This window comes from Myotis yumanensis, unplaced genomic scaffold, assembly GCF_028538775.1.
Source record: "Myotis yumanensis isolate MYYU_CA2020_CCGP unplaced genomic scaffold, mMyoYum1.0.hap1 SCAF_2, whole genome shotgun sequence".
Lineage (NCBI taxonomy): Eukaryota > Metazoa > Chordata > Mammalia > Chiroptera > Vespertilionidae > Myotis > Myotis yumanensis.
The window spans coordinates 64,413,350-64,426,402 of NW_027223753.1; the positions used below are offsets into that span (position 1 = coordinate 64,413,350).

Sequence of the window (13,053 nt, forward strand, 5' to 3'; positions counted from 1 at the left end):
CCTGTCCTCTTCACACACACCTGAAATCAATCTTAGCTTAACACTCCTCCAACTTTCTTGCTTTTTTGTGTTTAAATTTGCAATGATGCTGTGGCCTATATCATATTATAAACTGACTGCAACGGTCTTCATTTCTGTCTTTCCTCCCCTTCACTCTTTCCTTTCAGTCTACTCCCCTTTCTAGTGATTTTTCTCTCCTGTGATCCAGTTTTCTGCTTCTGCCCTTCAACCTCTTAAGCATGGATTAATGGTCTGCATTTACACATCAACAGCGCACTAACACACCATGGCCTTACCTTCTCCAACTTCTGTAACAAATCGCTTTGTGACGTAAGTCCCCATTCTCCCACAGTCTTTTTCTACTGAGAAGTCCATCTTCCAATTTTTGCAAAAAAAACAAAAACAATAATTTCTGATTTTATCTTTCTTGTTAATAAGACTGGAAATTCCAGGAGACCAGGATCTATTTATCTTGCTCATCCTTATATTGTCAGCACTTGGCATGTCTATTTAGTGAATGACTGCTGTATACCACTGAATATAACTTCTCCAACAACAGCTAATGACTCTTCCACATGCTGAAAGGCATCCTAGATTACACACATATTATAAAGGTAAAAGTGACCATATTGATGAGTGGAAATAATTGATGTGATCCTTGAAATTTGGGGACTTATTTTTTTTTTCTCCATGAAAAATATAGAGGACTTTTTTCTCCAACATATAGAATTTAATTAATCTTTCTTTTCCTCAATTTTTCAACTTTTTATTTTGAAATAATTTTAGATTTACATAGAAGTTACAAAAATCGTACAGAAAATTTCTGTATACCTTTCCCCTGACTTTCTCTAATGTTATTATCTTACATAAATAACCTCAGTACAATTATCAAAAATAGGGAATTAACACTACTACAATACTATTGACTAAACTAAAGGTCTTATTTGAATTTTACCAGTTTGCCCAAATGTCCTTTGTCTGATCCAGGATCTATTCCAGAATCCTACACTGTATTTAGTTAACTAATTAATTAACAAAAAAGATTTAAAAATTGTCATGTCTCCTCAGTCTTCTCTGATCTGTGGAAGTTCCTGTCTTTTCTTGTCTTTTAGGATGTCATTTTGTAGAGGCTCTCTCAATTTGGATTGTTTGATAGATACTCGTGATTAGATTCAGGTATGTATTTTCAGCATAAATACCACTGAAGTGACGTTTGCCTTTCTTGGGCATCATATCAAACATATAGATAGATGATAGGTAGGTAGATAGATAGATAGATATAGATAGATATAGATATATCTTATTACTAGTGATGTTATCTTTGATCTCTTAGTTAAGGTGGCATAAGCCAAGCCTAGCCACAGTAAAATTGCTCTCCCCCTCCCCCACTATCACCAATTTTTGTAGCAAATAGCCACAGCTTTCTGGAATCCTAGAAATCCAGGACTAAGGGAAGATCATCATTCTTAAATAGCCTTAAACTACAGTTTTTCTGTTTTTGACTACTGGTCAACTACAGAAGGGTGGGTAATTTTTGGTTTGGTGTAGAGAATAAATAAGAATTAAGCAGATCTTAAATAACTCACCTAATCTCTGTCTACATTTCCCCATCACTTAAGGATTAAAAATGTTTGTTTTTCTACTCACAATGTTGAGTCTGAATATTTAAATTCTGTGTGAAATAGAGTCATTATTAAAATGTATCCCAGGCCCAGCCCCTGTGGCTTAGTGGTTGAGTGTCCACCTATGAACCAGGAGGTCACATGCCCTGGTTGCAGGCTCTGTCCCCAGTAGGGGGTGTGCAAGCGGCAGCTGATCAAGGATTCTCTCTCATCACTGATGTTTCTTTCTCCTTCTCCCTCTTCATTCCTCTCTTAAATCAATAAAAATATTTTTAAATGTACCTCAGGTTCTTTGAGTATGAGAAGAGAATAGGTGCTAGAGTTAATAGAACCCTTATCATGCAGAAGATGCCAAAGGGTACATATACCCTCAAACAGGGTATATTCGTTTGGGGGAGAGGAGGTATTTGCTCAGTAAAAAATAAACAAAGTAAGGTTTAAATGCTGTAGCTTTTTAGGATGGTGGACATTATCATAGATCAAATTTATCAAGACAGATGAACTAGAGACCTTGAGATTTAGTTGAGCCTAAGGAAAATGAAGATAGTTACTTCATGATCTTGATAGTTTCAAGCAGTGTAGGTCATTTTTTCATAGAATGTCAAGACCTACAGTACATGAATATTTCTTGTAAATCAATAAGAAAAGAGATAAACATAGAAATATAAAAAATAGGCAAAGGGAATATGCAGTTTGCATATGAAAAAATAAAATTGGCCCAAAACATATTTAACCAACTCAATTCAAGAAATGCAAGTTAAAATAATATCCTTTTAAAAAAAATAAAGTATCTAAACTAAAACCTCAAAGACATTTATTCACAAACATATATGTACCCCTATGTTCATGAAGCATTATTCATGGTGGCCAAGACATAGAGACAACCAAAGTATTCTTCCATAGAGGTCTGGATAAAGAACATGTGGTACACATATACAATGGAATACTACTCAGCCATAAGAAAAGAAGAAATATCGCCATTTGCAACAACATGAATATTATGTTGAGAATATTGTGCTAAGCAAAGTCAAAAAAAAACTAAGAACCATATACAGGTAATTTAACTCATATGTAGTATATAAAACTGAAACTCATAAACTCAGACAACAGTATGATTACCAGAGGGAAGGGAGAGGGCGTAAAGGGGGCCAAATATATGGTGACAGAACATGGTTCAACTTTGGGTGGTTTGACTTTGGGTAGTGTGCACACAATGCAATATACAAATCATGCATCATAGAATTGTATGCCTGAAACCTATATAATCCTATTAATCAATGTCATCCTACTAAGTTCTATCTGTATGCAAATGACGAAGATTTTTTTTTTAAAGTATAACATCCAACATTGATAAGGGTAGAGTGAAGCTGGTACTCATACCAGCTGGAGGAGTGTAAATTAGGTACAACTAGAGGAAATTTGTCAATATGGATTAAGAGCCTTAAAAATACTATATTTTTTGATCAGTGATTTTGATTCTAGTAATATATCCTAGCGGGATAATCAGATCCTTCCATGAAAACATATGTATAAGATGATCATCACGATATTATTCTATTTCTAAATAAACAAATTATGGTACACTCATATAGTGTAATATTATGCAACAGTGAAAAAAGTAATATTTTGAAGAATATTTCCTAATGCAGAAAAATTTTAAAAATATTTCAAGTGATAAAACAGAATGAGAAACTATATACAATCTCTCTATATAAAACCCTAATATGCAAATAGACCAAATGCCGGAAAAACCAAACAACCAGTTGTTATGATGTGCGCTGATGGCCAGGGGGCCTGTGCGGAACATGGCAGGCATCGGCAGCAGGTGGCAGAGCATAGAACATGGTGGGAGTTGGCCATTGCAGGATAGTGGAGCAGGTGAGTGGGGGCGCCAGACCAAGGCGGGGCGCCAGTCACTGTCATCGGGTGAGCCTCTTGTGGTTACTGAAAATTCTTTGCTCCTGCGTGCTGCGGTCCTGCCCAGTGCTCGCACCTGCTGCCGGAACCAGCCCCGCTCACACCCACTGCCGGTGCCCAGTGCCGGCCCTGATCAGCAGTGGGTGCAAGTGGTGGCTGCCAGCCCCAATCGCCTCTCAGGAACAGGGGGAGGTGGAGAAGCCCTAAGAGGTGATTGGGGATGGCAGCCGCCTCTTGCACCCACTGCCAGCGATGGCCCTGTTTGCACCCACTGCCAGCATTGAAACTGCTGCTCACACCCCAGCCGGCGCCGGAGCAGCCGCTAGCACCTGCTGCCAGCGCCCGGTGCTGGTACCGATCACTTGGCGCTGCACGTGGGTGCGAGCCGTGGCTGCCAGCCCCAATCGCCCCTGAGGGTTTCTCCACCTCCCCCTACTCCTGAGGGGCAATCGGGGAAGTACCCACCACTTGGACCCACTGACAGCACTGCTCACACATGTTGCTGGCACCAGCCCCAATAGCTCCATGCCATCAGCGGGTGTGAGCAGGGCTGGCACCATCAGCACATGGGAGCAGTGGCAGCGGAAGCGGGGCTGCCGGCAGACAGGGGACGAGGGACCAAGGTGGGAGGGTCCGGGCGGGGGCATGGAGGATGGGCCAAGACCCACCCCTGTGCCCACTATAGCCTTGAGGCCCACAGTTCTTTTCAAGGTGTATGAGTTTGTGCACTGGGCCCCTAGTACAATATAATACAATACAATATGTGTGTGTGTACAGTGCATATTATATACTAACTAGAAGCCCAGAGCATGAAATTGCGCAGCCCCGCCCACCCATACACACCCCACTGCACTTACAGACCCACCCACCCGCACACGCCCCATCCACCTGCACCGGTCTTGGAAGGCAGCTATGCTCACCACTATACCACCAACGCTGACTCGCACCGGTCTTTAGTCGTTACAGTGTTAGGGCCACAGGGCTTTTATAATATAGACTAGAGGGCCATGCATGAAATTCGTGCATGGAGGGTGGTCCCTCAGCCCAGCCTGCACCCTCTCCAATCCAGGACCCCACAGGGGATGTCTGACTGCTGGTTTAGGCCCGATCACAGGGCAGTTGGACATGCCTCTCACAATCTGGGACCGCTGGCTCCTAACTGCTTGCCTGCCTGCCTGCCTGCCTGATCGCTCCTAACTGCTCCCCAGCTGGCCTGATCGCCCCTAACCACTTCTGCCTCGGCCTCACACCTGGGACCCAGGATTCCCTCCTCCAGCTGACCGCAGGCACCTGAGACCCAAGCTTCCCTCCTTCCGGCTGGCTGCAGGCACCTGGGACCTGGGCCAGCTTCCCCCAGGTCAGCCGCAGGCACAGGCGCCTAGGACCATGGGGCGGGTGGCTTCGCCCGGACCTTGCTTTGTCAGGAAGGATGACCAGATGGTCATCCAGAAGATGTCTGGTCTAATTAGCATATTACCCTTTTATTATTATAGATGTATATATAGAATAAAGACTTAAGGAAAACATACTGTAATAGTAGCATAAAAATAACTTCTGGGTAGTGAAATTAGTGATAATAAATTAAATTTTACCCTTTTTTACTTTTCCATTTTTATATTTTACAATAAGAATGTATTACTTATATAAATAAGAAAAAGAATTAATAAAAGTTTTGAGATCAAGAGAAATAGTTGATTGGTCTCCTGAGGAGAGTGTGGATGGTTTGGAATAACTAACATGGAGAATATGCTAGGGGAGAATAAAAAATCTATACTAATAAAAGGGTAATATGCAAATTGGTTGGGACACCCTCACAGTAACAACTGAACAGCAGGCTGTGTGGGGCAACAGGGCCAGCAGGGGGGTTAGGGAGGGACAACCAAATGACTGAACAAGTAGGCTGTGTGGGGTTACCAAGCCAGCGGGGGGGGGGGGAGGGCGGGCAGTGAGGGGTGACCAGACCAGCAGAGGTGGGCAGTGAGGGGCAAACAGGCCAGCAGGGGGGCAGTTGGGGGCGACCAGGCCGGCAGGGGGGGCCATGAGGGGCAACCAAGCTGGCAGGGAAGGGCAGTTGGGGGTGACCAGGCCAGCAGTGGGGGTAGTTGAGGGAAACCAGACCAGCAGAGGAGGGCAGAGGGGCGACCAGGGCAGCAGAGGGGGGCAGTTGGGAGTGACCAGACCAATGGGGGGGGGCAGTTAGGGGCAACCAGGCTGGCAGAGGAGGGCTGTTGGGGGTGACCATGCTGGTGGGGGGGGGGGGCAATTAGGGGCAACCAGGCCAGCAGGGGGGCAGTTGGGATTGACCAGGTTTGCAGGGGGGGGAAGTTGAAGGTGATCAGGCCAGCAGGCAGAGGTGGTTAGGGTTGATCAGGCTGGCAGGGGGGCCAGTAGGGGCGATCAGGCAGGCAGGCAGGTGAGCATTTAGGAGCCAGCGGTCCTGGAGTGTGAAGTCCTGAGGATCGGGCCTAAACTGGCAGTCGGACATCCCCTGAGGGTTCCCGGATTGGAGAGGGTGCAGGCTGGGCTGAGTGGACCGCCCCCACTCCATGCACAAATTTCGTGCACTGGGCCTCTAGTATATAATAAATGGGTTAAAATGATTTTATGTAACTAGAGAAAGGCAGATCCATAAAGTGATGAAGATTCTAGGAAAACCAAATAAGTAGTTAGATATATACATACTTGCATAGTTATGCTAGGGGGGAAACTACATTTTCAATGTAATGTTGCAAGTTTGTCTTAAAAACCTCCCTATGATTTTTCCTCCATGAAATGTTAAAGCAAGCTGGATCCCTCTACTGAGATGGTCTCCTAGGGAGGCTTTAATTTATAATTGAAATTACAAACTGACAGGTTTGCATGTCTCTATCTGGAAATTAACTTAGTGTTTTTTGTGTTCAGTTCTTCCAAGACCAATTTTCTATTTAACTATATATAGTGTGCCCCCCAAACATATATACACATACTTTGAATAATTATAAATACAGTGTTTATTAAAAAAACATTTCATTTTCAAATTGAGCTATCAATTGTCACAATGTGTATACATTTTGGGGACACCCTCTCTATTAATTTCTTCAATTTAATGTAGTATAAGGGGAAAGGTTATTGTTTTATTCTTGAAAAGGATAGGCACAAAGGAAGTGAACTACAGAGAACTCATAATTAGGTGAAAAAGTTGCACAGAAACTAGCCAACATCTGCTTGAATATCTATGGAATCATATTTAGGTTACTTAGGAGTGAGGAGGCTGAGGTAAGAATACAAGTATAGTGAGGGAAAAGATCAAGATTTTGAATTTCAAATGTAAGGCAGGATATGGCATGCCCCTTTCCTTTAGAAGTTATTTGACTAATACTTGCCATGTGGAAGTATTAAAAAGCCAAATAAAATATCTTGCTTCTCTCATGTCTCATTATACCTTTTGTTCTTTTATAATAAGGTTTATTTTATCCATCTGAAATCACCACTACAATTTTACAACAACTTATGTCAGGTATTTAGTATATCTTACATGAATATTCATACAACATGTTACAGATTTTAATAGAGAACCTAATTAATAGAAACCAGTGATGCAATAATATCAAAAGTCAGGTAAGAGTTGATCATGTATGATTATTGGCTTGGCCTGTGGTATCACATAAAGACTTCAACTCATACTCATGGTTCTCTGTCTGCACTTTTAGTTCAAGCTCCTCTTACTTTACTAAGAACATTAGAAAATTCAACATGGGACGTTCTAGTTTATATTTTCCAATAATTGCCAAGTGACTAGAGCCCTCATACTTTTTCAAAAAAAGGAAAACAAACTAATGGTAACAGTCTTTTTTGAGTTGTAGAAATGGAAGAAACTTTTTCATATTTTGGAATAAGATTCTTGTGACAATGGTGGCAATATTATGAAAAATAATTATGCTGTAATTTAAATTCCATGCTTAAATATGTATTGCATAAATGAATAACTAAATAGAGAATTGAGTGCCTATTATATATCAGGCAATGTTCTAAAACCTGGGGTTATGAAGATATATGTTATAATTATTACTGCTAAGGAGCTTATAACTTGCTAGGGATAGAACCTAGTAAGAAAAACCAACCGGACAGATCATAGAAGGAGAAAGAATTGCCAGCTGGTGATATAGAACAGTTGGGGCACAAAGGAGATAGTACACATTTCTACTGAGAGTGAGTGGAAAGATGTAAAGTTTTGATCTTTAAGAATGAGTAGGTATTTCCCAAGTAGATGAGAAAGTTCAAACCAATCCAGGGTGATGAGAGCATGAAGGTATGAAAGGCCCTGGCCCTGAGGTCAGGGACCTGCAGTTGGAATGGCAACAATATAGGCATGAGGTGTGAAAGATCACAGAGCATCTTTGGGGAATTTGGACTTAGCCTGATTTTCTTCTCTATCCATTAGACTAGAACAACTTGAAAGATTATTTTATACTAGAGGCCCAGTGCATGAGATTCATGCACTCTGGGGTGAGGGTGAGGGTGGGGGTCCCTCAGACCAGCCTGCACCCTTTTGCAGTTTGGAAGCCCTCAGGGGATGTCTGACTAATGGCTTAGGCCCACTCCGGCAGTCAGACATCCTAGAGCTGCTGTGGAAGCATGAGAGCCCGGCTTCTGGCTGAGCGGCACTCCCCCTATAGGAGCGCACTGACCACCAGGAGGAAGCCCCTGAATTGAGCGCCTGCCCCCTGGTGGTCAGTGCGCATCATAGCAACCGGTTGTTCCACCATTCACTCGATTTGCATATTAGCCTCTTATTATATAGGATTAGCTCAAATGGCCATGATTCCTGGGGAACTGATGAAACATTTGACAGATACATGCTTAAACTTCATTCATTTTAAAATATGGGTCCTGGAAGATAAGATTTCTTTTGGGGTTTAAAACAGATTCACTTTAGTCAAAGACAAACTGTTTTTAAAGGAATCAGGGATGCTTGCTCTGGCTGTAATAACCAGGTGGGGGCCCCAAGCCAATATTTAACTGTGGACTTTGAGAAGATGATAACATCATTCATAAAAATGATTTACTATTCACTTTGGGAAGAGAACTATATATACTTGTCACATAGCTAACTTTATATACCACACATTTACAAATGATAAAATCTCTCAATCGCTCCTCACTAGGAAAACTAATGAAAATCCTTACCTTAGATATTTAAGGCACTTTTTCAATTCTGATCCAGGATGGATTTACTCTTATTACTCAGCTTTGCTGCTCTTCTTTGTTGCCACTGTTACCTCACCCTCTGTTCATGCTAGTATCTTTCTTCCTTTGCTTTGGTCCTTTACTCTTCAGTCTCATGAATTTACTCCAATGTGAATCTAATACACTGGGCAGAATGATCTTCCTTGCTGGACCTGTTGGTCCAGGAGTGAGGGAGCGCTACATCATGTGTTTTCTTCCATGTGGATGCATAGGTTCTCCGAAATGCTCTGGGACACATGGTGCTGGAAGGGTGTTTCGTTCTCACTTTTGGTTCATTGGGACCACATTTTGCATAACACTAAGAATTCACCGTTCCAATCCCACCCAACTACATTCTCTTTGAGAAGAATTTCAGGTTGATCTAGTTCAGTGATGGCGAACCTATGATACGCTTGTCAGAGGTGACATGCGAACTCATTTTTTGGTTGATTTTTCTTTGTGAAATGACGTTTAAATATATAAAATAAATATCAAAAATATAAATCTTTGTTTTAATATGGTTGCAAATATCAAAAAATTTCTATATGTGACACGGCACCAGAGTTAAGTTAGGTTTTTTCAAAATGCTGACATGCCGAGCTCAAAAGGTTCGCCATCACTGATCTAGTTCTATCATTTTACACCTACTATAGCCTAGCTTACCTGACCAAATAAAGACTGGAAGTACCAAGAACTAAGAAGAGCCCACTGTCTATTAATTACTTATCTCTGCCAGCCTGCTTACCTGTTCCTCTTTCTCCTGGGTAATAGTCCACTATTCTCACTATTTAGCACAGATTCTGCATTGTTCATATGTGAAATGAACAAAATGGAAGCTACTAATCGAGTTGAAAGGAACTCACTTTTCTCTGGGAGGGAATATTAATCAGTTTAAAGGTCATAGCCAAGGGACTAGTATAACCTGAGTCCAAATACCAGACAAGATGAAATAAAAGGGACATACATGTAGATTAGATTATCTCACTAAGTATATATTTTATTTTTGTCTGTCCTTCAAATGTGTGTGTGTGTGTGTGTGTGTGTGTGTAAAATTTTTAAAAATATTCGGCCACAAGGATGTTTGTTACATTGGGCATCATGCCTATGTAGTCAAATGTTACAGCAGCACCATTCATACCACTCAAGTTCACAATCTGTCAGCATTTCCATTTTACACACCTTCTGAATGAATTCCAAAAGCTACAGCATTACTAGAGAGCCCATTAATTTTTAAATGTACCTATAAAGTTAAATTAAAATTGGTACTGGAGTTTGCCTTTGAAAGTTAGGGGCTTCTTGGGGAAGGAGGGTGAAGAGATTAACCAAAGAACATATATGCATATATGCATAGCCTATAGACACAGACAACACACAATAGTGTGGTGAAGGCCTGGGGTGGGGCAGGGGCTGGGTGGAGGGAAGTAAAGGAGGGGGGAACTGGGAGACATCTGTAATATTGTCAACAATAAATAGTAAAAAATAATAATAATTGCTACAAACAATGTGCACCTAAGACCAGATGTAGTACCATGTTGGAGAGAGGAGAGAGCCTGGTTTGAGGAGAATTCTCTCTAGAGATATATTTTTTTTCTAAATCTTCAAGTGTATCTCCACCCAAATTTCTTTATAGAACTATTATTATAGAATCATTTAAGGGAATAACAGGTAGATGTTTCTACTCAGATTTATTCTTCCTGAATCTCCTCTGTCAATTTTCCTCATTTTTCATAAGACAAAGTTCTGGTCCAAAAGTTGTTGGAGAAAGAAAGCTTAATGCTGCATGGTTTAATTAGAATGTGATACTGTCCTAGATGTACATAAATAAAATATTTTCAAATAATAGTTTGAATTATGTAAACAGATCATCGAGGGGCTTGGAATCATAGTAGCACATTAAATGGCATCTTCAAATGTTAAATTTTTTAAATAAAGAAATATATAATTGAAAAAGAGTATATATGTGTGTATGTAAATTTTTTTCATTGTTATTGAATTTATTAGGGTGACATTGGTTAATAAAATTATATAGGCTTCAGGTGTACACTCTATAATATATCATCTGTAAATTGTACTGTGTTCACTGTCTAAAGACAAATCTCCTTCTGTCACCATTTATCCCCCTTTACCCTCTTCTACCTTCCCCCACCTGCCTTTCCTTCTGGTAATTACCATGCTGTTCTCTGTGCTTATGAGGGTTTGTGTTTTCTTTGTTTATTTATTTGTTTTTGCTTAATCCCATCACCTTTTTCACCCAGATGCCCAAACTCCCTCCTTTCTAAAAGCTGTCAGTCTGTTCTCTGTATTAATGAGTTGTTTCTATTTACTTTGTTAGATTATTTTGTTCATTACATTCCACATATAAATGAAATTATATGGTATTTGTATTTGACTGACTTATTTCACTTAGTAGAATACTCTCCAGGACCATCCATGCTTTTGCAAATGGTAAGCTTTCCTTCTTTTTTTAGGACCGTGTAATATTCAATTGTGTAAATGTACCACAGCTCATCCACTCATACATTGATGGGCACTTGGGCTGCTTCCAAATCTTGGCTATTGTAAATAATGCTGCAATGACTAGAATAAGTAGTCCAAAAAATATATAAGGAACCACAAAAGACTCTGAATAGCCACAGCAATCTTCAGAAAGAAAAACGAAGTTGGAGGAATCATGTTACCTGGTATCACACTATACTACAAGGGCATAGTAATCAAAACTGCATAGAACTGGCATAAAAACAGACACCTAGATTAAAGAAACAGAATAGCAAGCCCAGAGATAAACCCAGGTCTTTATAGTAAATTAATATTTGACAAAGGAGGCAAGAACACACAATGAGGTAAAGGAAGTCTATTCAATAAATCATGTGGGGAAAATTGGATAAAAAATATTAGACTACCTTCTTAGAGCATATACAAGAATAAACTCAAGATAGATTAAAGACTTAAATGTAAGACTCAAAACCATAAAAAAATAGAGAGAACATAGGCAATAAAATCTCAGACATTTCTCATAGCAGTATTTTTTCTGATACATCTCCTCAGGCTAGGGAAGCAAAAAATAAACAAAGGGGACTACATCAAACTAACAAGTTTTTGTACAGCAAGAGAAACTATCAACAAAATGAAAAGAAAACACATTGAAGGGGAGAATATATCTGCCAGTGATATGTATGGTAAGAGGTTGATATCCAAAATTTATAAAGAACTTATATAACTCAATACCAAAGAACAAACAATCCTATTTTTAAAAAATGGGCAAAGGACCTGAACAGACAATTCTCCAAAAAGATGGCCAATAGGCATATGAAAAGAGGCTCAATGTCACTAATCATCAAAGCAATGCAAATCAAAACCACAATGAGATATCAACTCACACCTGTCAGAATGGCTATCAGTAAATCAACAAACAAGTGTTGAAGGATTTTGGAGAAAAGGGAATCCTCTACCCCTGTTGATGGGAATGAAGATTGGTGCAGCCACTGTGGAAAACAATATGGAGGTTCTTAAAAAAAAAAAAAAAAATGGAACTGCCTAATGATTCAGCAGTTCCACTTCTGGGAATATAGCCTAAGAAACTTGAAACCCTGATTCAAAAGAATATATGCACTCCTGTGTTCACTGCAGTTTGTTTGTGTAAAATTTAAAGGAGAATACAGCAACAGTACCACATAAGAAATATGACATCGTTAATACCTGTAAGCCTCTGCATGCCCCACTCCCATCCATTGACTCCCATCCCTGCCCCATTCACATCTTCTAACATTTAAATAAACATTTTAAAAGAAGGTTTAAAATGAAACAACTTTGTTTTCAAGCCTAAGAAGAATTACTATTTATTCAATGGCTTTTGTCAAAGATTATGGTGGGTGTTATATTTCTTTCCGCACTGAAAATAAATCCTTGTAGTTTTTAGCTTCAAACCCTTCTACATTTGTCCGGTCAGCCTGTCCATGACTCCTCCTTGAGGCTTATCTAGGTCTCTGCTTGGAGAGGGCACTCCCATTTCTGATCTCTCTGTTCCAGCCCCATCTGTCTGCCACAGCTGTTTCCCAGCAGACCTGAAAATAAGGAGAGTGTGTGATTAACAGCAGGACTCAATATAACTACACTTGATTCCATTGGCTATCATCCAATAGGGAAAATGAATCCAAACAATTATATTTGACGCTCTTGTGCTCTAAAATAAGAGTTCCAACCTGGCCACACTTTTATTTATTCAAAGATCTCAAAGGCTTCAGATTGGCAGGAATTCCAAGATGAAATTTTCTGAATTTACTCTTTCAATTGTACCTTCTAAAATTATTGA

General features: G+C 40.2%; 1 pseudogene; it reads left to right on the forward strand.

Moving 5' to 3' along the window:
- The first annotated feature begins 3,791 nt into the window (after positions 1 to 3,791).
- The window catches only part of LOC139002426 (uncharacterized), a 123,595-nt pseudogene continuing 114,333 nt past the window's right edge, over positions 3,792 to 13,053 (forward strand).